The sequence below is a fragment of the Macaca mulatta genome, chromosome 11, assembly GCF_049350105.2.
Source record: "Macaca mulatta isolate MMU2019108-1 chromosome 11, T2T-MMU8v2.0, whole genome shotgun sequence".
Taxonomy (NCBI): Eukaryota; Metazoa; Chordata; class Mammalia; order Primates; family Cercopithecidae; genus Macaca; species Macaca mulatta.
Genome location: NC_133416.1, coordinates 49626430 through 49651696, shown reverse-complemented (window position 1 = coordinate 49651696; position 25267 = coordinate 49626430). Strand labels below are relative to the sequence as shown.

General features: G+C 41.7%; 1 long non-coding RNA gene across 1 annotated transcript; it reads right to left on the bottom strand.

The window, feature by feature from the left end:
* LOC144333233 (uncharacterized) lies at positions 1 to 25267 on the bottom strand. Its single transcript, XR_013401744.1, has 4 exons — positions 25203 to 25267; positions 23491 to 23590; positions 9145 to 9349; positions 1 to 644 (listed from the first exon to the last, which is right to left on the bottom strand). It is a non-coding gene; the product is annotated as an uncharacterized LOC144333233 (long non-coding RNA).

Here is a 25267-nt window from a genome sequence, read left to right as displayed (position 1 = left end):
TAGATATTTCACATGCTTTATTGAAAGAGAGAAAAACATCATTTTCCTCCTTTCCCAGCGGTTTTTGTTTTGTTTTTCATCCCAGCGTAGCCACTGCAGCACTGCATCCAGGAGGTTCACCATCCTAGATACTGGATCTAAGCACTGCTTTTCAGCAGACAGAGAGGTAAAAGAGAAAACAAGGGTTAGAATTTGAGATCTCCTACCAATGAGCCACACAGAAAAAAGCAAGAGGTTTTATTTCCTAATTCTTTAAGAAAACATGTATTTTTCCTGTCGCTGGGGACCCATGGCCGTCTGGGGATGGTGTGTGTGTTGCCTCACCTGCCTTTCTCGCTACGTGGTGTGTCTCCCTGTGCAAAACTCCGGTGATGGCTCGCTTGCTGGGGTTAACACAGTGTCTCCAGCACTGACCCCAGGCAGACACAGCTTCATGAGTCAGTAAAGGCTAGCCTTCACAAGCTATTAAGTCTCAGAGAGGGGAGGCTGAGAAACACGTCTCCTCTGCTTGATGGCGGTGTCATGTGCAGGACATTTTCCTGGCTCCGAGAGTTAACCATGCAGCTAATAAGCTGGATTCTAGTGAAAGGGAAGTCGGCGAGTCACTGACAGAAAACACTCTCTTTTCGTCACAGTGTTACATCCTTGAGAGAAAAGGAAGCAAGTATTCACATAATCTGCCTGCTGTAAAAAAGGCAATGATTAAATTTTTAGTGGTGTTCGGTGGCCAGTTCCTTTGTGAAATTTTCTCTTACCATAGTTAAAATCACGGCTACCGTTTACTGAGTCCATTGCTATGGACTAGGAACCAGGATAAGCGCTTCAGACACACATTCCCCCATGATCCTCAAACCGTCTTATATTCTAGATACCATTTAAGTGATGAGCAAACTGAGACTCAGTCAAGGTTCCAGCTGTGACCTTACACAAACTGGCAAATGATGGAGCCAGGGCAGTCTGATCCCAGAACCTCCTAATCATCATGATACTATCAGATAAACAATGTCCAAGTAAATGCAGCAATCCCCCACGCCAATCTGAGCAGTAACACTCCTGCTGAATGTTCTGTAATAAAATCTAATAGAAATTATCCTGCATGGTCTTCCATTTCTGCATACCACATTTAAAAAAAAAAAAAAAAAAAAAAAAAGCTACTGTCTGACTTCCAGGTTTGATTCTCAGCTCTTGTGGAGCTCCTCTCCCCAGCACCCAAATTAATGATATTATTTGTATTAGTCACTAGGCTAATCTAGTGCTCTATAGGAAGTCATAATTGCTCTTAGTTGCTAAACAAATCTCTAGGCTCATATCAAGATCATTGCCAATTAATCTTTTAAAAGTCATTTAAAATAGGAAAAGCTCGGCCAGGCATGGTAGCTCACGTCTCTAATCCCAGCACTTTGGGAGGCCGAGGTGGGCAGATCATGAGGTTAGGAGATCCAGACCATCCTGGCTAATACGATGAAACTCCGTCTCTACTAAAAATATAAAAAATTAGCTGGGCATGGTGGCAGGCACCTGTAGTCCCAACTACTCAGGAGGCCGAGACAGGAGAAGGGTGTGAACTCAGGAGGCAGAGTTTGCAGCGAGCTGAGATCGTGCCACTGCACTCTAGCTGGGAGACAGAGAAAGACTTCATCTCAAAAAAAAAAAAAAAAAAAAAAGACAGGAAAATATTGAAACTGTGAATTATCAGATCAATTTTGTGGTATCTAGTGGACAAGATGGAGAAATAACATATTAAATAACTGACATTTATTAAATGATTGACACTGTGATAAACCTTTGCTATAATTTATCTTAGCCCTCACTTCAAGGTACCTCCACTTTACAGATGATAGTGAGGTTCAAAGAAGTTATGATACATAACTTTCCCAATGTCACCCTACTGATAAGCGAAGAACTTAAAAATTGGTGCTTCGAACTGAACGTTTACATCTCCCCAAAATTTGCATTTTGAAGCCTAAATCTCTAATGTGAGGGTCTGTGGAGATGAGGCCTTCAGGAAACAATTAGGTCATGAGGGTTGAGGTGTCACGATGAAATCAGTGCCCATATATACATACAAAGAGACATGAGACAGCTTCCTCTCTTTCTGCTCTATCCCCATGTGAGGATAGAAAAGAAAATGGCCAACTGCCAGCCAGAAAGAGGATGTCACCAGACACCTGCCAGTGCCTTGACCTTGGACTACCCCAGCCTCCAGAACTATTAGAAACACATTTCTGTGGTTTAAATCACCTAGTCCATAGTATTCTGTTACAGCAACCCAAACTGAATCAGAAACATGAGTAGCAACTATAGACTGACTTGTGGGAAGAATTAACCAGTTGAATCCAAAGTCAAAGAGTGTTGATTAGTAGATGGGTATTCATCTCAGAGCAAAATTTGTACTGGGCTGCTGGAGTATGCCGTCCTTGCCTTTCTAATTCAGCCTCATCCTTATCAAAATTATGGGCACCAGAAATACCTCTAACTGGCAAATTCAAAATTACATCAGAGGATAAGTGAGCTGCAGTGAAATTAAACTGTTACATGTAGATTTACAAAGTCAATTACATAGCTATCGTGTGGAAGAAAATTGGGCAAATAATGACTCATTTAAAATTTTCCTTTAAAAGCTAAAACAGTCTTAGGCTCTATTAGTAGATCCACCAAGGAGACTCTTATTCTGCATATGGAGTGTTGAGACTAAATCTCTGTGCTGCATTTTTTAAATTATACTTTAAGTTTTGGGACACATGTGCAGAACAAGCAGATTTGTTACATAGGTATACACATGCCATGGTGGTTTACTGCACCCATTAACCCATCACCTACATTAGGTATTTCTCCTAATGCTATCGGTCTCCTAAACCCCTACCCATTGACAGGTCCCAGTGTGTGATATTCCCCTCCCTGTGTCCATGTGTTCTCATTGTTCAACTCCCAGTTATGAGTGAGAACATGCAGTGTTTGGTTTTCTGTTCCTGTGTTAGTTTGCTGAGGATGATAGTTTCCAGCTTCATCCATGTCCCTGCAAAGGACACGAACTCATCCTTTTTATGGCTGCATAGTATTCCATGGTACATATATGCCACATTTTCTCTATCCAGTCTATCATTGATGGGCATTTGGGTTGGTTGCACGTCTTTGCTATTGTGAACAGTGCTGCAATAAACATACATATGCATGTGTCTTTATAGTAGAATGATTTATAACCCTTTGGGTATATACCCAGTAATGGGATTGCTGGGTCAAATGTTATTTCTGGTTCTAAATCCTTGAGGAATCACCACACTGTCTTCCACAATGGGTGAACTAATTTACACTCCCACCAACAGCGTAAAAGCATTCCTATTTCTCCACATCCTCTCCAGCATCTGTTGTTTCCTGACTTTTTAATGATTGCCATTCTAACTGGTGTGGGATGGTATCTCATTGTGGTTTCGATTTGCATTTCTTTATGACCAGTGATGAGCTTTTTTCATATATTTGTTGGCCACATGTCTTCTTTTGAGAAGTGTCTGTTTATATCCTTCACCCACTTTTTGATAGGATCTTTTCTTGTAAATTGAAGTGCTTTGCAGATTCTGGATATTAGCCTTTCATCAGATGGATAGATTGCAAAAATTTTCCCCCATTCTGTAGGTTGTCTGTTCACTCTGATGATAGTTTCTTTTACTGTGCAGAAGCTCTTTAATTAGATCCCATTTGTCAATTTTGGCTTTTGTTGCTATTGCTTTTGGTGTTTTAGTCATGAAGTCTTTGACCATGCCTATATCCTGAATGGTATTGCCTAGGTTTTCTTCTAGGATTTTTATGGTTATAGGTCTCACGTTTAAGTCTTTAATCCATCTTGAGTTAATTTTTGTGTAAGGTGTAAGGAAGGGGTCCAGTTTCAGTTTTCTGCATATGGCTAGCCAGTTTTCCCAACAACATTTATTAAATAGGGAATCCTTTCCCCAATGGTTGTTTTTGCCGGGTTTGTCAAAGATCAGATGGTTGTAAATGTGTGGTGTTATTTCTGAGGACACTGTTCTGTTCCATTGGTCTATATATCTGTTTTGGTACCAGTACCATGCTGTTTTGGTTACTGTAGCCTTGTAGTATAGTTTGAAGTCAGGTAGCATGATGCCTCCAGCTTTTTTCTTTTTGCTTAGGATTGTCTTGGCTATATAGGCTCTTTTTTGGTTCCACACGAAATTTAAAGTAGTTTTTTTCTAATTCTGTGAAGAAAGTCAGTGGTAGTCTGATGGGGATAGCATTGAATCTACTTTGGACAGTATGGCCATTTTCATGATATTGATTCTTCTTCCTATCCATGAGCATGGAATGTTTTTCCATTTGTTTGCATCTTCTTTCATTTCCTTGACCAGTGGTTTGTAGCTTTCCTTGAAGAGGTCCTTCATATCCCTTGTAACTTGTATTCCTACTTATTTTATTCTCTTTGTAGAAATTGTGAATGGGATTTCACTCATAATTTATCTGTTTGTCTGTTATTAGTGTATAGGAATGCTTGTGATTTTTGCACATTGATTTTGTATCCTGAGACTTTGCTGAAGTTACTTACAGCTTAAGGAGATTTTGAGCTGAGACAATGGGGTTTTCTAAATATACAATCATGTTATCTGCAAACAGAGACAATTTGACTTCCTCTCTTCCTATTTGAATACCTTTATTTCTTTCTCTTGCCTGATTGCCCTGGCCAGAACTTCCAATACTATGTTGAACAGGAATGGTGAGAGAGGATATCCTTGTCTTCTGCCAGTTTTCAAAGGGAATGCTTCCAGCTTTTGCCCAGTCAGTATGATACTGGCTGTGGGTTTGTCATAAATAGCTATTATTTTGAGATACATTCTATCAATACCTAGTTTGAGAGTTTTTAGCTTGGAGTGGTGCTGAATTTTATCGAAGGCTTTTTCTGCATCTATTGAGATAATCATGTGGTTTTTGACATTGGTTCTGTCTATGTGATGGATTACATTTACTGATTTATGTATGTTGAACCAGCCTTGCATCCCAGGGATGAAGCCAACTTGATTGTAGTGGATAAGCTTTTTGATGTGCTGCTGGATTCTGTTTGCCAGTATTTTATTGAGGATTTTCACATTGATGTTCATCAGAAAGATTGGCCTGAAATTTTTTTTTGTACCTCTGCCAGGTTGTGGTATCAGGATAATGCTGGCCTCATAAAATGAGTTAGGGAAGAGTCCCTCTTTTTCTATTGTTTGGAATAGTTTCAGAAGGAATGGTACCAGCTCCTCTTTGTACCTCTGGTAGAATTTGGCTGTGAATCCATCTGGTCCCAGGCCTTTTTTTTTTTTTTTTTTTTTTTTTGGTTGGTAGGCTATTAATCATTACCTCAATTTCAGAACTTGTTATTGGTCTATTCAGGGATTCAACTTCTTCCTGGTTTAGTCTTGGGAGGGTTTATGTATCCAGGAATTTATCCAGTTCTTCTAGATTTTCTAGTTTATTTGCATAGAGGTGTTTATAGTATTCTCTGATGATAGTTTATTTCTGTGGGATCAGTGGTGATATCCCCTTTATCATTTTTGTTGTATCTATTTGATTCTTCTCTCTTTTCTTCATTAGTCTGGCTAGTCGTCTATTTTTGTTAATCTTTTCAAAAAAAAAAAAAACAGCTCCTGGATTCATTGATTTTTTGAAGGGTTTTTTGTGTCTCTACGTCCTTCAGTTCTGCTCTGATCTTAGTTATTTCTTGTCCTCTGCTAGCTTTTGAATTTGTTTGCTCTTGCTTCTCTGCTTCTTTTAATTGTGATGTTAGGGTGTCAATTTTAGATCTTTCTCGCTTTCTCCTATGGACATTTAGTGCTATAAATTTCCCTTTGAACACTGCTTTATCTTTGACCCAGAGATTCTGGTACATTGTGTCTTTGTTTTCACTGGTTTTGAAGAACTTATTTATTTCTGCCTTAATTTTGTTATTTACCCAGGAGTCATTCAGGAGCAGGTTGTTCAGTTTCCATGTAGTTGTACAGTTCTAAGTGAGTTTTGTTATCCTGAGTTCTAATTTGAATGCACTGTGGTCTGAGAGACTGTCTGTTGTGATTTCTGTTCTTTTGCATTTGCTGAGGAATGTTTTACTTCCAATTATGTGGTCAATTTTAGAATAAGTGCGATGTGGTGCTAAGAAGAATGTATATTGTTGATTTGGGGCAGAGAGTTCAGTAGATGTCTATTAGGTCTGCTTGGTCCAGAGCTGAGTTCAAGTCCTGAATATCCTTGTTAATTTTCTGACTTGTTGATCTACCTAATATTGAAAGTGGGATGTCAAAATCTTCCACTGTTACTGTGTGGGAGTCTAAATCTTTTTGTAGGTCTCTAAGAACTTGCTTTACAAATCTGGGTGTTAAGTGCGGTGTTAAAGTCTCCCACTCTTATTGTCTGGGAGTCTAAGTATTTTTGTAGGTCTCTAAGAATTTGCTTTGTAAATCTGGGTGTTCCTGTATGGGTTGCATATATATTTAGGATAGTTAGCTCTTCTCGTTGTATTGATCCCTTTACCATTAGGTAATGCCCTTCTATGTCTTTTTTGATCTTTGTTGGTTTAAAGTCTGTTTTATCAGAGACTAGGATTGCAACCCTTGTTTTTTGCTTTCCATTGGCTTGGTAAATATTCTTCCATCACAACCAACTTGTGAGCTGGTTAACTTGGTAAAGGTTAAGGTAAACTTCCTATGTGTGTCTTTGCACATGAGATGGGTCTCCTTAATACAGCACACCAATGAGTCTTGACTCTTTATCCAATTTGCCAGTCTGTGTCTTTTAATTGGGGCATTTAGCCCATTTACATTTAAGGTTAATATTGTTATGTGTGAATTAGATCATGTCCATTATTACGCTAGCTGGTTATTTTGCCCATTAGTTGATGCAGTTTCTTCATAGTGTTGATGGTCTTTACAATTTGGTATGTTTTTGCAGTGGCTGGTGCCAGTTTCTCCTTTCCATGTTTAGTGCTTCCTTCAGGAGCTCTTATAAAGCAGGCCTGGTGGTGACAAAATCTCTCAGCATTTGCTTGTCCGTAAAATAATGTTATTTCTCCTTCACTTATGAGCTTAGTTTGGCTGGATATGAAATTCTGGGTTGAAAATTCTTTTCTTTGACAATGTTCAATATTGGCCCCCACTCTCTTCTGGCTTGTAGGGTTTCTGCAGAGAGATCCACTATTAATTTGATGGGCTTCTTTTTGTGGGTAACCCGACCTTTCTCTTTGGCTGTCCTTAACATTTTTTCCTTCATTTCAACTTTGGTGAATCTGACAATTATGTGTCTTAGGGTTGCTCTTCTCGAGGAGTATCTTTGTGGTGTTCTCTGTATTTCCTGAATTTGAATGTTGGCCTGTCTTACTAGGTTGGGGAAGTTCTCCTGGATAATATCCTGAAGAGTGTTTTCCAACTTGGTTCCATTCTCCCCGTCACTTCCCGGTATAACAATCAAACATAGGTCTTTTCACATAGTCCCATATTTCTTGGAGGCTTTGTTTCATTTCGTTCTTTTTTCTCTAATCTTGTCTTCACGCTTTATTAAGTTGATCTTCAATCTGATACCCTTTCTTCCACTTGATCAATTCAGCTATTGATACTTGTGTGTGCTTCATGAAGTTCTCGTGCTGTGTTTTTCAGCTCCATCAGGTCATTTATGTTCTCCTCTAAACTGATTATTCTAGTAAGCAATTCCTCTAACCTTTATTCAAGGTTCTTAGCTTCCTTGCATTGGGTTAGAACATGATCCTTTAGCTCAGAGGAGTTTGTTATCACCCACCTTCTGAATCCTACTTCTGTCAACTCGTCAAACTCATTCTCCATCCAGTTTTGTTCCCTTGCTGGTGAGACGTTGTGATCCTTTAGAGGAGAAGAGGCATTCTGGTTTTTTAATTTTCAGCCTTTTGGCACTGGTTTTTCCTCATCTTTGTGGATTTATCTACCTTTTATCTTGTTGGTGACCTTGAGGTGGGGTTTCTGTGTGGACATCCTTTTTGTTAATATTCATGCTATTCCTTTCTGTTTGTTAGTTTTCCTTCTAACAGTCAGGCCCCTCTGTTGCAGGTCTGCTGGAGGTCCACTCCAGACCCTGTTTGCCTGGGTATCACCAGCAGAGGCTGCAGAACAGCAAAGATTGCTGCCTGCTCCTTCCTCTGGAAGCCTTGTCCCAGAGGGGCACCTGCCAGATGCCAGCCGGAGCTCTCCTGTATGAGGTGTCTGCTGACCCCTGCTGGGAGGTGTCTCCCAGTCAGGAGGCACTGGGGTCAGGGACCCACTTGAGGAGGCAGTCTGTCCCCTAGCAGAGCTTGAACACTGTGCTGGGAGAGCCACTGCTGTCTTCAGAGCTGGCAGGCATGAATATTTAAGTCTGCTGAAGCTATGCCCACAGCTGCCCCTTCCCCCAGGGGCTCTGTCCCAGGGAAATGGAAGTTTTACCTATAAGCTCCTGACTAAGGCTGCTGCCTTTCTTTCAGAGATGCCCTCCCCATAGAGGAGGAATCTAGAGAGGCAGTCTGGCTACAGTGGCTTTGCCAAGCTGCGGTGGGATCCGCCCAGTTGGAACTTCCACGCAGCTTTGTTTACACCGTGAGGGGAAAACTGCCTATTCAAGCCTCAGTAATGGTGGATGCCCCTCCCCGGCACCAAACTCGAGCATCCCAGGTCAACTTCAGACTGCTATGCTGGCAGCAAGAATTTCAAGCCAATGGATCTTAGCTTGCTGGGCTCTGTGGGGGTGGGATCTGCTGAGCTAGACCACTTGGCTCCCTGGCTTCAGCCCTCTTTCCAGGAGAGTGAATGGTTCTGTCTTGCTGGCATTTCAGGCACCACTGCGGTATGAAAAAAAACTTCTGCAGCTAGCTCAGTTTCTGCCCAAACATCCACCCAGTTTTGTACTTGAAAACCACGGCCCTAGTGGTGTAGGCACCCAAGAGAATCTCCTGGTCTGCAGGTTGCAAAGACTGTGGGAAAAGCGTAGTATCTGGGCTGGAATGCACTGTTCCTCGCGGTACAATCCCTTATGACTTCCCTTGGCTAGGGGAGGGAGTTCCCCAACCCCTTGCACTTCTTGAGTGAGGTGACACCCCACCCTGCTTCGGCTCACCCTCTGTGGGCTGTACCCACTATCTAACCAGATCCAATGAGATAAGCTGGGTACCTCAGTTGGAAATGCAGAAATCACCCGCCTTCTGCGTTGATCTCACTGGGAGCTGCAGACCGGAGCTGTTCCTATTCAGCCATCATCTGTGCTTTATTTTAAGGAGATTCTCAGATGAGAATCTTCCCAAGAATGCAATCAGAATGTCAGAGCGTGTGGAAATCATGCCGTATTTGTTGAATGACCTGAATTAGAACAAACGAGTCTGAAGAGGAAAAGATTCAGGAAGATAATGTATGCCATTAAATATATAAAATAGAGATTTGACTTGTTGTATGAAAACCAGAATAAGAACGACCCGCTGGAAGTCATTTGGGAGAATTTACTATGCTCTGATAGGACAACGTGGTGAAGTCCCCATGACTGGCCTAACCCAGTGAGTGAGTAAACAAATGAATAAAATGTTAGAGCAGAAATTAAATGATCTTCTCCCAAGGGATAGTGTCCAAAGATTCCTGAATTTGGGTGAAAGGCTAGATTGTCTTGAGTACATTGTCCTCATATTGGCAGGTTATCCAGTTGCTAAGAATCATTCTCAGGGACTAGGCCTCCTTTCAATGATTTTAAGGAACCCCATACCAATGCCAGCATCCTTCTCTAAGGTATCTCCTCATGGACCAGGTATGTTAGACCCTCACAGGCTGAGTACGTCAAGGAAAGACCACTCCTTACAATTCCCTATCTTCTATGTTCCCTAGCCTAGTGTGTTACATTAACCACTCACTGAGGGGCAAGCTGGGGGTTGACCAAAGGTCATGTATTTAAGTGCAAGGTTAGGTAGCCACAAAGAGGTGGAAGCTAGGAAGTCCCTGCAGATGCAGGGGACACACACCAAATAAATGGCTGGGCAAAATTCCCCCAGTCACACCCCACCCCAACCCAGAGGAAAACTTGGCATTGGAGAGAAGCTGTGGAGCAACAAAGCAGATATGCCATGTCCCAGGCAGTGTTCCAAATACATTATATATGTTCATTCATTTAATTATCCCAATAACTCTGTGGGATATTACATCCTTTTTATAGAGTAGGAAACTGAAGCCAAGGAAGAGCTGATAACTTCCCCAAGATCACACAGCGAGTAATGGTGGAGCTAGGATTAGAACCTAGGCAACGCAATCCTGGGCTCCTAACCAAGCCCTTTAGTGTTTACCGAGACGTGAATTTGTACCTCAATCCCCTCTGCTTAAGGTGAAACTACTTAGAGCAGCTTCGGACATGGAGTATATACTACGTGATCAATAAACAATTATCAAATTCAATTAGTACTTTAAATCATTTGGAACTTGTTAACAGTGACCAGGGTATTCAGAACTGGAGATCTCCAGATACATCTTCATGTTCTAGTTTAATCCCTAGCATGAAACCTTCTTGTCCTCCACATTCCACTTTGCCTTTGTGGTTTTTATTTTGTTGGCATGTTGTTATTTAGCCTGAGGCATAAAGTCATTTATTTGGTCTTAGGCAAACCAAAGATAAATGTTGATACCCGGTTCCAGCTTCCTGTGGTGACTCATTTGCTGAAGAAGAAAAAAAAAACTTGCGAGCTGGTTAACTTGGTAAAGGTTAAGTTAAACTTCCTTTACCAAAAAGGACAGAATTACTATCTACTTGGTGGTCAAGCTTTTCTTTGAGACTGGAATTAACCCTCAAAATAGTGTATTTCAGAGTGTAGTTGAAAGCCTAAAATTAAGAAAATCTCAGTTTTTAAGAGTTCAGAGTCAAAGAGGCCTGAAAATTCCATCAGAAAGATCTGAGACCAGAAGTACCCACCCCTGCAGGCTTCGTCCAGCTGGGGCAGGGCCTGGGCTTTGGCATGGCATGGTTATGAGAGCCTCAGGAGAACAGCCAATGGATGTCCTGGGGGAACAGGAGTGGACTTCACAGGAATCCACAAGGCTCTGGCCTTCACTCTCAGTCCAGCTGGCTCTCAGTTACAACAAGGCAAATTCCACCAGCTGAATGAATCCTAGCAGCTGTGGTAGCCTGGAGGCTCCATCCTGTACAATACATCAGGCAGCCAGCCAGTTCTGACCCGACTGCTTTCTGTATGATGAATCAGCCCCGGCCCCCAAATGAGAGGCAGGTCAAGATGTATGAGGTCCCTAGACTGTATGTATCCCTTCCCACACTGCTTTAGGCACTGAGAATTCATCAGTGGGCAGGCCAGATAACACCTCTGCTCTTGCAGAAGTTACCTTTTGAATCTACTCTAAGGAAACAATCAGAAATATATCCCCAAACTTGCATATAGTATTATAATAGCAAAATATTGGAAACGATTTGAATAACCAGCAGTGGTCCACTGGTTAAATAAATTATAGTATATCCATTTGAAGTCACAGAAGTAACCATTTTTAAAAATCATGTTATACAAGAATACCAGATGATGTAGAAATTTTTTCAATATATCAAATGGGAAAAAAAGATTACAAAGCAAAGAGTACAGTATGTCTCCAAAGTTGTGAACAACAACAAAAAAAATGCTTATATGCACATGAAAATAAACTGGAACGATACACACCAAAACACTAACTACAGCTACCTTTGGATGGTAGGATTAGTGGTGATTTTATATTCTTCTTTGTATGCTCTACAAAACTCTCATTTTGCCAAATTTCAACAACAAATACATGTGTCCGTCAAGTTCCAACTAAGAAAACAGCACATACCAGGTAGCTCAATATTAGGAATTTAATATGGAGACCAAGTTACAAAGCTTTTGTGAGAGGTAACAGGAAACAATGAGGTAACAGGAAGCAGTAGGGCAGTCCAGCAATTAGCAGAATCAAGAAGTAGTAGTGGGAGAGTAAAGAGAAGAGGTGATATTAACAGAGCCAGTAGTCCAAGCCATTCGGTGGAATCTGTGACTTTTAGGAGAGAAAATATAGCTACTTTTGGAACATCACTTGAAGAAAAGGGAAGGGAAGAAATACCCTGGTTCTTCAGTACAGCACTTCACACCCTGCAATCCCCTGCAGAGCTTCACACCCACTAAGCCTGGAGCCAGTGGGGAAGGGAGCTGGGAAGTGAAGTCTGCAGTGGAAGCCACCCGCGGTTCAGAGCAGTCAAAGATAAGAGTGGGGATGGATCTGAGGGCAAACACACAGGTGACTGGCACATTAGTTCTAGAATCATGGGGGGAAAGAAAAAAATTGATGCTTTTTTTTTTTAAGAGAACACAAAAGTAGGACACATTTCCAAATGTTGTCTTCCTTCTGCTTGTAATTCAAGAACTTAAGATGCAACGAAGTCCTTGCTGTTTGCAAGCCATACAGAGGCATGTACATTGTCAGACACTGAAGGTGTTAGGGAAAAAATCTGGGTTTTCTTCCTTGCTTTTCAGATTCCCACCCTTACTTTGCCAGTCACCTGTCAGCTGACAGCTCTCAGCTGCTCCAGTTTCCAATGTGGTGCCCCCTTGGGCCAACTCTTTTCTTTCTCTCCTCCACACAAAATTCCTGAGCAATCCCTACCTGTTCTATGAGTCATACCATACGAGTCCCATTTGCTTCCAGAAAGTAGATGTTACTTTGAGAGATTTAGTGTTGAGTGTAGGGAAAAGGTATATTTAAAACAACAAATTAGCTACTTTAATCATCCCACAGGGCATGAGTTTAGAGGGCTACAAATCTTTCAATTAAATTTAAATAGTTTTTACCAAAAACTTGAAATTCACCCAGAACTGCAATTGGAACTACGAAACATACAAAGAAAATTAAAACCAGCTTCTTTTTCACAAGGAACAGATAAGAGGCTTTCTGATTATTCAAGACAAAAGTTCTGGAGTCTTCCTCATAAACTGTCAATAAACCCTTCCGTTTCAACCTTCAAGATATATACAAAGTCTAGCCACTGCTCATAATTTCCTCTAAAGCAACTCTCCCAAGCCACATCATTCAATACCTGGATTGTTGCAATGGCCTCCTCACTGGCTTCCCACCTTTCACACTTGTCCCCAACCTCCTCAATCCTCACGGTCAATCCTCAACATAGCAGCCAGAGCGATCCTTTAAACCATAAGAAAGCCTACATCAGTTTTCTGCTCACAGCTTTCCAATGGTCTCCCATCTCAGAATAAAAGCCAACATCCTTTAAATGACCCATGAGGTCCTAAGTGGCCTGCCACTCCAACCAGTCATTACCTCTCAGCCCTCACCACTCACTCACTCAGCTCCTCAGAGATGACAGGCCTACTCCTGCCTTGGGACCTTGGCATTTGCTGTTGCCTCTGCCTGGAATATTCTTCCTCCAAACATAGGGAGGACTTCCTCTCTTGCCTCCTTCATGTCTTTGCTCAAGTCTCACCTTCTCAGGCAGACCCTTCTTCATTCCTCTCTTTCTCCTGTTTCTGTTTTTCTGCCTAGGGATTATCACTTCTAATCTGCTACATAATTTACTCAGTTATTTTATTGCCTCTGCCCTCCCACCAGAATAGGTAAACTCAAGAGCTGGGATTTTTGTCTGCTGTGAACACTAATGTATCTCCAGCACTTCAAAGAGGGGCTGGCTCCTAGTAGGTACTCAACCAGTATTTGCTGAATGGATGCATGCTGGCACGCGTCTGAATGACAACAGCACAAGGCAGAGGTTGGTGTGGCAAGTCAGTGTCCTGGACCTGGCAGAGTCAGGTGGGTGGTGGGTGGGAGCCTAGGGAGAGCTTCCTCTCTCTCCATCTAAAGGAAGAAAACGTTCTCCCTATGATGAATCCTCTTACCCAGCTGCTGAACCTTGTTCCCTCAGCCTCCCCAGGAAACCTCACTTTATCATCCTTCTTTCTTTATATTAGCCACTCTATTTTTGTTTGTTTGTTTTGTTTTTTGTGTTTTTTTGAGACAGAGTCTCACTCTGTCACTCAGGCTGGAATGGCACAATCACAGCTCACTTCAGCCTCCACCCCCAGACTCAATTGATCCTCCCACCTCAGCCTCCCAAGTAGCTGGGACTACAGACACATACTACCATAGCCTGCTAATGTTTTTAATTTTTTTGTAGAGACGGGCTCTCACTATGTTGCCCACGCAGGTAGGCTCTTTCCAGTGGTTCTTTTCCTTCACACTAAAAACTTGCTCATATGTCCCCATCTTACAGGAAAAGAGAAAAAAAAAACTCTCCTTGGATCCCATACCCTCTTCACCTATCCGATGGACTTCCTCCTTCTGTCACAAAGTCCTAGAAAAAGCTTGTTTCTTATTTTTTGGTTTTGTTCATTTGTTTGTGTACTTATTAGCTCTACCTTTGCAGCTTCCATTTATTTTTCAACCCTCTGCAACCTGATGTCCATGCAGAGCAATCACTGGAATTGCTCTTATCTTTTTGCGGCCAAGTCCAACGAGTATTTTTCACTCCTTCGCTTACTTGTCCTATTTGTTTAATGTGCATCGAGTCTCCTTTCTGCATAACACCAGGCACTTAGTGCTTCTGCATCTTTAACTTCCCTGCACTAGAGCTCCTCCTGTCTCTCTGCACACCTCGTCTCCCCCAGCTCACACTTCAAGGATGGGTGCTCCCTGCACTTCTGTCCTTGGTCCTTATCTCTCCACATTACTCTCCCTTGCCAATTTCAGCCATCCCCATGACCTCTATTATAATCCACATATTGACGATTCCCAAGCCTATCTTCACATTCCAGATCTCTCAGATTCACAGCTGTATTCACTGCCTATTTACACGAATCAAAAGCACCTCGCAATCCATATATTCAAATCTCATCACCTTTCCTCCTTTTGTTCCTCCAGCATTCATCTCTGCAAACGACCCTTCTCTCAGGTAAAACCAGATACTGCAACTCATTCTTGATTCTTCCTTTTCTGTCAAGCACCACCCAAATCATCCTAACTTTTTCATGTGTTGCATATCCACGACTTTGTTCCCAGACTCACTATTCCCCTAAACCCAGCTGCCAGCACTTCCTTACTATTTTCCCTGTGTCCAATATTACTCCTCCAACCCATTATCCATCTGTGCCACAGTGATCTTTACAAAGAACAAGCCTGGCCAAGACCCTTACCTGACTTCCTTCTGCGTAATATAAAAGCTTGCTGGTAGAATGTCAGAGCTGTCCAGCTTCTGTCCTACCTCTCTATGCTCTTTTACCCTTAACTCCCTCTTTCTCCCATCCTTACTTTTTGGTAAGTTGCTGGGACCCTGATGAACTACTTGCAGTTTCTCCACAGAACAGGCTTTCTGTTACATCTGTCTGCACAGGCCACCCCACCTGGTTCAGTGCATAACAGGTATAGCATCAGGCTCTGGAGTGAGCCTGAAATCAGGCTCTGGAGTGAACAGTTATGGGATCAGCCTAGATGGGCTCCACCAGCTTACTGTGTTATTTTGGGCATATTATTTAATTATCCTGTGCCTCGGTTTCCTTATCGGCAAAATGAAGGCTAGAATAACAGTACCTACATCATAGGACTACATAAAACATACTTAGAACAGTTCCTGATACATAGCAAATACTCTATGCATAGTAATTATTGTTATTAATACTTATTCACCAGACTATCTCTTATTTGCCCAAGCCTCTAGAAAGATTCTGATGACCCCTTAGGTCTAGATTACGACTAATCCATATATTCTTCTATCCTAGCACATCTCATACTCTGTTTATGTGTCTGTCCCTCCCTCCACCCCAAAAAACTATGACCCTGTGAGGGCAGGAACTCTCTCTTACTAACCTTAGAATTCTCAGCACCAGTTCAATGCTTAACAAATAATGCACTCAGATTAAGTTTGTAGAATGAACAGATGAATGCATGGATAGTCATGGCATGTCATTAATATTTGCTCAAGCAAACATTACAGGGCTCAAAACACCTTCACATATTTCTCTCTCATTTGTTCCTCACATCAATCCTATAGAGTAGGCAAGAGAGGTAAGATTATTATCTTTATTTTCTTAAAGGGCATTCAGGTTTAACTATATGAAGTAACTTGCTCAAGATTACAAAGCTGATCAGTGAAGAAGCCCACCCTGGGAGCAAGGTCTTCTAACTTCAAATTCCACGCCTTCTTCTCTACAACAAACAGAATCGCCACTGGAGAATTACGAGGTACACCTGGGATGCATAGAGCTATGACTGGCAAGCAAGAGAGTTTTGAATTTCAAACATGGCATCAGCCAGTATACACACAGCAAAGAGAATGCCCCCCAAAGAAAGGGAAAGATTAAATCTTAGAAATAGCTTCTGCATTCAAGGCCAGCAAGGGCAACATAGTGAGACCCCATTCCTACAAAAAATTTAAAAATTAGCCAGGCATGTTGGCACATGCCTGTTTTCCTAGCTACTCAGGAGGCTGAGGTGGGAGAATCCCTTGAACCCAGGAATTAAAGGTTACATTGGGCTGTGGTCACACCACCGTACTCCAGCCTGGGCGACAAAGTGAGACCGTCTCAAAATAAAATAAGAAATAGCTTCTCCAACCTCAGTGTTGAATCAATTAGGTATGTTTTCAGCTGCCAGTAAAAGAGGCCTGAATATGGCTTCAGTAAACCAAGAACATGTCTCTCATTTGGCAGATCACGAGGTCAGGAGATCGAGACCATCGCGGTTAACACAGTGAAACCCCGTCTCTACTAAAAATACAAAAAATTAGCCGGGTGTGGTGGCGGGCGCCTGTAGTCCTAGCTACTTGGGAGGCTGAGGCGGGAGAATGGCGTGAACCCAGGAGGCAGAGCTTGCAGTGAGCTGAGATCGCTCCATCAAAAAAACAAAAAAAAATTCAGAGTTAAACAGCTCATAGGTGCTGAGGAAGTGCCACACTTCCTGAGAGCCTGGCTCTATATTTCTACTGCACCATCTTATTTGTAGGAGGCAGAACTCAGATGGTCCCAAGATTCCTGCCCCTGGTGTTCAGAATAGTCCCCTCCCCTCAATCACAGGCAGAATGGTAAATAAGATGGATCTCACTACCATGATTAGGTTACATTACATGACAAAGTTGCAGAGGCGTTGCAGATGTAATTAAAGACCCAGATCAGTTGACTTTAACTTAATTAAAAAGGAGAATATCCTGAGTGGGCCTGATAACCAGGTGAGCCCTTAAAAGGCATTGGGCTCATCCTAAAGAAATTACAAGGTGACTTTCGAGCCTCTCTAAGAGAGATTCTCCAGTTGGCCTTTAAGAAGAAAGCAGCCATGTGGGAGGGGCCACGAGGCTAGGATGTGAGAGCAGCCCCAGGGAGCTGCGTGGACCCCCATCCAACAGCCCAGAAGAAACCAGGACTTCAGCTCCACCACTGCCAGGAAGTGAATGCTGCCAAAATCTGAATGAGCTTGGAAAAGGGGCCCAAGCTCCAGATGAGAGCACAGCCCATTTCAGCCTCGCGAGACCTTGAGCAGAGAATCCATCCTCAGACTCCAAATCCACAGAAACTGTAAGATGATAAATGTGTTGTTTTAAGCCACTAAATTTCTGGTAATTTCTTATGTAGCAACAGAAAACTAATATACTATAGGTGCTGTGCACTAATGCCCTGTAGGCGCTGTGCACAAATACCCTATTAGGCACTATGCACTAATACACTGTACTTCTATTACCAAGCACCTCATGGTGCAAGTCGGCTGTGGAAATCCCACCATCTGCATGCCAGGCTGCAGGAAGAAAAGGAAAAAGGCCAAAAGGGTACTGCTCTGCATTCAGTTATCTCCTACTTTTAAGTAGCCGCCTCTGCTTAAGTCCCCACAGAACTTCGTTTAGTTCTTCTAAGCCAGACCTATGTGGCTAAATCTAACTTCTCAGGAGACTGGAAAGTACACTTTTTAGTGAGGCACTTTGTTACCCCCAATAATATAAGGAAGGGAGATGGGCCACCAGGGGGGCCACTCTCATAGAGACTGGAACTCTAAGATGGCAGGGAGTTACTTGCCCATGTCTTCGAGCTGTCTCACGGCCAGGTCTGGAATATTCTGACCTCTATACCATGTGCTCTGCATTGCCAGCAGACTTGTGGGAGGCCAGAAGCACTGACCACTGGCCTGATGCCCCTTCCTCTACCTACTCTACTGGAATCCTTCCCGATTGCCTTTCCTTCCTGTGACCCTAAGCACTAATGCTGGTCACACCAGACCCATTTACACTATCCACACTCTCCTTGGAAGGGAAGGCATCACATGACCACTTTAGAGCAGAATTTTTTTTTTAACTGACTGGAGCTGAAAATAAAATTGGTTGAGGTCTAAGAGTAAACTCTGGGGGTGGGGGAAAGGAAGTCATGATTCTATAGAAAAAAAAAAAAAAAAAAAAAACGTGATTTCGAGCTGTTGAATCCAAGAGATGGAAAGAGATTTTAGTAATGTCATGGAGGCAAACGGAACCAGATTGAACCACCACTGGAAGATAGGGCACAGCTGAGAGCAGAGCTGACCTTAAGACAGAGTATGTATAGGACAAAGGAGTTCTGCCAACGGAGACTAGGAAATTGGGCACTAGAAGAGCCTGAGGGGAAACTCAGCCCATCAGTCATGCTCAGCAGGAGCCAAGAGCCACTTAACCAGGCAGAGGCATTACAGATGCAGCTGGAAATTATCCAATGATAGGGAAATGGGGAGTAAAAGAATAGATATGGGAGTTGTTCACAAATAGAAACGTGAACAATATCTTGGGTGCAATAAATACCAATTGCTTAATCACTCTGTGGGGTGAAACATTTTGCAATGGAAATGAGTTATCATTGTTCCATCTATGCAATTACAGAATAGCAATTCCCTCATCACTAATGAGAACTCTGGGTGAGTTTCCAGAAGATTTGATACATTTCCTGGTCTTTGATGACCTTGTAACACCAGATGTTCTTTTAACTCTAGGTATTTCCTTCAGAAAGTAAATTCCTTTCAAATTCCTTTCCACCAATGACAAACCATACAGACAACAGTTCTCCTTGTAAGATTATACCACATTTTTACTGTACCTTTTCTGTTTAGGTATGTTTACATGCAAAAATACCATTGTGTTACAACTGCCTACAGTATTCAGTTCAGTAACATGCTGTACAGGTTTGTAGCCAAGGAACAATAGGCTGTACCATATAGTCCAAGTGTGTCATAGGCTATACCATCTAGGTTTGTGTAAGTACATTCTATGATGTTTACACAATGACAAAATTGCCTAGTGATGCATTTCTCAGAATGTATCCCTTTCATGAAGCTACTCATGACTGTATGTGTGAAAGAATAAAATGCCACCTTTGTATGAATCTGGTATGGTATGCTGCAATTTTCAAAAATTAAATGGCCAAACCATGCCTCCATGCACTGTCTCTATGAAAGACTGTTATAAGTGAACGTCACTTCCTAACTACCAGTAACCAAATATTATACAGAACACAGAGGGGAATTGCAAAGACTGATAAAGTCAATACTTCTTAACCATATGATCAGTTCCACATAATAAAAGCAAAAACTAAGAGAAAGGCAGCCAGGGAGTGGTTAGGAATACAGGTTCTGAAGTCAGAGAGCCTGGGTTGGATCTCAGTTCCAGTGCCCAGCAACCTAGTTCAGCAACTTGGGTCGTTATTTGACTTCACTAAACCAGTTTATCTATAAAATGGGATAACAGTAGTGCCTGCCCCATAAGGGCATTGTGCCTTAATAAGTGAAATAATGCATTCCAAGCCCCGCTTCATAAATATTAGCTATTATTATTCAGAGGGTTTTTTTGTTATATCTCTGAAGTCCTAACCTGTAATTCCAATCTGCTTACTTCCTTCCACCTACCTCCACAGGCTACAGTAATATTCAACAGCCCACATATATTTCTGGAACGGGAAGGTATCTTATAAATCGTATATCCAGCCAAAGATGCACAACCAAGGATGTATTAGACCCTCTGGGCACCGTGGTGTTGAAAAAGTGTACCTAGTTAAGAACCACTGCCCTGCTCTAAATGTCTCCCTTTACAGAGGAGCAAACTGAGGAGGCCCAGAGCATGAAGAATCTTCTGGGGTCACAAGACCATTTTCAGAATCTCCTCTTGACAGACCTGGCTCAGACCTCAAACTAGGAGCCAAGTGTCTCGACTCTGATTGCACAATTTTGGCACTCCCCCGGGCCGTCTTATGGAATTCAACAAGCATTTCCTGAGAAACCACAGTAGGGGTCAGGAAGGAGAACAAGATGGAGACCCTGCCAAGAATGGCATCACGATCTCATCAGGGAAACAGGCATTGGCGGCATTAAGAATTCTAAAAGAAGTGCCAACAAAGTGCTAAGAAGTTCTAAGTGCTGCTGCTAACTCACGAAACTTTCATGAAGGAGATGGAATTTCTACTGGACTTAGAAGGCTAGGGATTGAAAGGAGCCATTCTGGGTAAAATAAACCATTCGAGCAAAGGCCCCGAGGTTTCAAGAGAGAAAGCTCATGAGAGATTTAACAATCTTCTTGAACAGACAAGGAGATAAACCACAGAGCTGAAACATCTGGGTTCAGAAAAAGCCAATAGTCTGAAGTATCTTTTAGAGCTGCAAAGTGATAAAATCTTCCACTGTCTCTTCCCAGATTATCCACAGAGCATCTGCTTTCTGCCTGCCGATTCTGAAAGATTGAATGCCAGGGAGAGGAGTTGCTAGAACAGTTCATGTGTGGGATCCCACTCTGAAGACATTAAGAAAGGAGAAGCTCACTTCTCATTCCTTGCAGAAGTAGAAGCCAACAGGAATACAGCTAGCCCCTGTACTCAAAATCTAAGGAGATGATGTGGGAATGAAAATGACAGTTATGACAATTCGCCTCATGATATTTGATCCTATGCGAAAAAGTATACTTTTTTTTTTTTTTTTTTTTTTTTTTTTGAGATGGAGTCTTGCTCTGTCGGCCAGGCTGGAGTGCAGTGGTGCAGTCTTGGCTCACTGCAAGCTCCGCCTCCTGGTTTCACGCCATTCTCCTGCCTCAGCCTCTGGAGTAGCTGGGACTACAGGTGCCCGCCACCAGGCCCAGCTCATTCTTTGTATTTTTAGTAGAGACAGGGTTTCACCATGTTAGCCAGGATGGTCTCGATCTCCTGACCTCGTGATCTGCCCACCTCAGCCTCCCAGAGTGCTGGGATTACAGGCGTGAGCCACCGTGCCCAGCCTAATTTCCAATAATTCTTAATCTATTTTACTCTGAAGTTTCATTAAGCAAATAACTATAGCTTGCCATCATGATTTAAAGCTATCGAAACAATAGAAATACTATTCACATTTTCTTTACAACCTTACTAAAATGTTAAAAACAGGTTTTGTGTAGATAAATCCTCTCATCTTGTTCTGGTTAGCTGTTGCTGTGTAACAAACCATTCCCAAACTTGATGGCATGAAACAATTACTTTATTATTCTCGTGGATTCTGGTTTTATCAGCAGAGGATCTTCACAGCAAGTTGTGCAGGTTCTTAGCATTTGGAACAAAGAATTAGACAGAACACACAGCAAAGCAAGGAAAGAATGAAGCAACCAAAGCAGAGATAGAAAAGTGAAAGAAACAGAAAGTGAAAGTGTGGGAGCAGCCCCTAGCAGGGCTCAAGGGCCCCTGATCAGAATCTTCTCGGGTCCAAATACCTCCTAGAGGTTTCCCATTGACCACTAGGTGTTCACCTCAAGTAAATGAAGTGGTGGCACACAATCAGTCTGATTGGTTGTGGGAAGCAACCAATCAGGGGCTGAAGTGAAGTTACAAAGGTCACACTCCTATGCAAATGTCTGATTGGTTGTGGGAAGCAACCAGTCAGAGGCTAAAGTGAAGTTACAAAGTTACACTCCTATGCAAATGTCTGATTGGTTGCAAAAAGCAAACCAGTCAGATGTACTTTCAATTTCCCATCTGTAGCAGAAAAGGTTGGGGAGTAGCCTCCAGTCCTTTTGTTACTTAGGCCTGGAAAGTTAGGGTTTTCCTTTCAATTCAGTTCTAGGAAGTCAGCGTGAAATGGCCTTAAGTTTCCTGCATCTAGACCCTATTCTCCTGCCTCACTGGTAGGTTAGGAATTTGAAGGGGATACTTCATAGATGGCATATCCCTGCTCCATGTCATCCGGGGCCTGAGCTGGGGACACTCAAAGTGTGAAAGCATCTCCATCCAGTGTTGGGTGATGCTGGCTGTCAGCTAAGACCTCGGGTAGGCCGCCAGCCAACCTACACGTGGCCTCTCCTCCACGTAAGTGGAACAGGGCTTCCTCACAGCATTAAGGCTAGGTTTTAAGTGTGAGTGTCCCAAGAAAGCAAAGACAGGAGAAAACATCACTTAGGTCCAAGGGGAGGAAACAGACCTCCCAATGTGGGGACTGTCAAGATCACATTGCAAAAAGAGCGTGTGGGACAAGAGAACACTACAGTCATCTTCAGAACATATAACCTGCTACACATCCCAAGTAGTATTCTATATCCACCTTCCTATGCCTGAAACTAACACCATAAAAGAAGCAATCTGTGATGATAAAGTGTTCCCTCAACAGGATTTATTAATTTAAAAAAATTTCAAATAGCACTTTACACCTGGCAATTCCCCTTCAGGGTAGTCACATCACCCTGTGTGGTTGTTATTCTCACACTACTCTATAAATGAAAGGCCTGAAATTCAGAAAAGTTATATGAGTTCAGCAGAGACCTTTGGGAGGTTAAGGATAGACTCACAATTTGAACTCAGAACTTCAGACTCTAAAGCCTATGTTATTCTCACACTTCCTTTCAAGTGAAAATAGGTTTATCTAATAACAACCAATAAACACCAAATGAATTAACGAATGGATAAACACTAGACCCTGAAATTATTTTATCAGAAATTCTAGTCATTTATCAGAGTCCTGTGGAAATTGTACACTAACTAGGTTAGCTCTGATGAAACAAGAACATCTTTTTAGAGAGTAAGCCTAGAGAAATGCCTTGGTAGAAACCCTGAAAGCCAATGCCAACTAAGATGGGGAGAGACTCTGTCAATGCTGAAGTTAAAATCGTGGGTGCCACCAAACTTTGCCTCAAAAAGCCTGTGAGGGTGGGCATTTTTCTTTTTTTCCATTTTCAATAATAACGTAAAGGTGCCACAGACAATTTAAATCACTCCCATTTGTGACATAGATAAACTCTTCTAAGAGAATTAATAGATGGTTTTCACATTTAATTCTTGGAGTCGTTTCTTCAACTGCAGCCTGTTAATTAAAGTATAGCTTGTTGAATCTAGAATATGAACAATTTTTTATCTTCTGTTCCCAGCACGATTCCCCAGTATTATTCTAGGAGACATCAGATTAAACTTGACAAAAATAATCTGTATCATTTTCAGAATTAAAAATCTTGGAAATTAATTCTCTGAATATTAGTTCTACCTCAATGACATTGCACAATGAAAAGAGAATGAACAATTTAAGATTTCACTATTACCTTTAAAATGTAGTTAGGAAGTAATAAATGAAGAAATTCTCAGTTCCGCAAATGTTCCAAGAATTGGCAGAGTAGGCAAAACACTAAAAGTCTTCAAGTTCTAAATAGATATAAATCAATATGGAAGAATAAAGAATAACTTAGATTTCCAGACTACAACTATTTTTCCCTAGAACTTTTTCTTTCAGTGTCCTTGCTTTGCCATTAAAAGTTCTCTAATGTTAAATGGGCTGAATAACCATCATTTATATCATTTCAGTATTTATAAATCTGTCCCAGATAGGTACTGGAGCACAGAGGCCAATTTGTATTTCATATAATTCAATATATTCCTTTTTATTTCTCTAACAGAAAAATAGTAACTCCCAGGCTGTAATCTCCTTTTTAAAATGGGCCATTAATGATTTACAAGGGTGGTTTTTTTTTTTTTGTTTCATATTTTTTTTTGAAAGGAAGAGAAATAAAACCTTTCATGAGTAGTCTTCCAGGCTGGCTTTTTCCGAGAACTAATATGAAAAATATATAAAATATGGTAAAGAAAAACCCAAGCCCAACCTCTCCTCTTGGCATTCTGGTTCCTTTAAGATCTGTTCTTTGCTTGCTTTTTCTATCACTTCTTTCCCACCACCCCCTATCCTTCCTTCTTCAGCCCAAGAGAATTCTTCTCCAAACCCTTTCTGGACCCATGTCTGAGTCATTCTCTTCTGCTTCTCCATTTATGGGACCCCTACTCCTCCTCCAAGGTCCAAATTAAACACTGTCCTTGGCTGAAACATCCTCTAATCCACCCAGGGGTTGATAATCACTCTAGCCGCACCTCATCTAACAAATATAATACAACACTTGTTTCATTCTGGTTGAGTTGTTTTTTTTTTTTTTTTTTTTTTTTTAATTTATTTTGAAGTGAAATCAGGTTTATTAGGAAAGTAAAGGAATAAAGAATGGCCACTCGGTAGGCAGAGCAGCCTCTGGTTGAATTTTAAGTGGTCATTCTTTACACATGCATCCCTAAATGAGTCGCAAATTGCAGACTCCCTGAGGAAGGAAGCCCTGTGTTATTCCATGGTTATATCCTTTCACAATGCATAGAATAGCTTAAAGCAAGCTCTCAATTTTATTAATATTTAGAATAGCTGATATTTATTGATCACATACTACTTATCAGTCTCAGTTAAGCATTTAAAGCATTATTTCAATTAACTTTCACAAGAGCCATATATATTAGTATCATCTTTCACACTTTATAGAGGAGGAAATGAGATCACCGCATTTAAGGAGCTTTCCCGTCATGCAGTTAGAGACACTGGGATTTGAACCTGAGTATTTGGATTCCGCAGCCTAAACCGCTATTCTCTACTTTCCACTTGATAGTTTAAATGAATTAATTTAAATTAATTTAAATGAAATTCAAGAATAGCATAGACTATTCATTGAAAATGAAGTTGTAGAATGGGTAGAAGAAGTAGTTCTGTTACCAGTAGAGGGTCTTGACTGCAAGTTGTCCAGGTTTTTGGCGTTTTGAACAAAGAATTGGACAAAACACACAGCAGAGCAAGGAAAGAATGACACAACAAAAGCAGAGATTTATGAAAAGTGAAAGTACACTCCACAGTGTGGGAGCCAGCAGCGGCAGCAGCTCAAGGGCCTGGATACAGAATCTTCTCAGGTCCAAATACCCCCTAGAGATTTCCCATTGGCCACTTTGTGTTCACCTCATGTAAATGAAGTGGTGGCCCTCAATCAGAGACTAAGGTGAAGTTACAAAGTTGAACGTCTA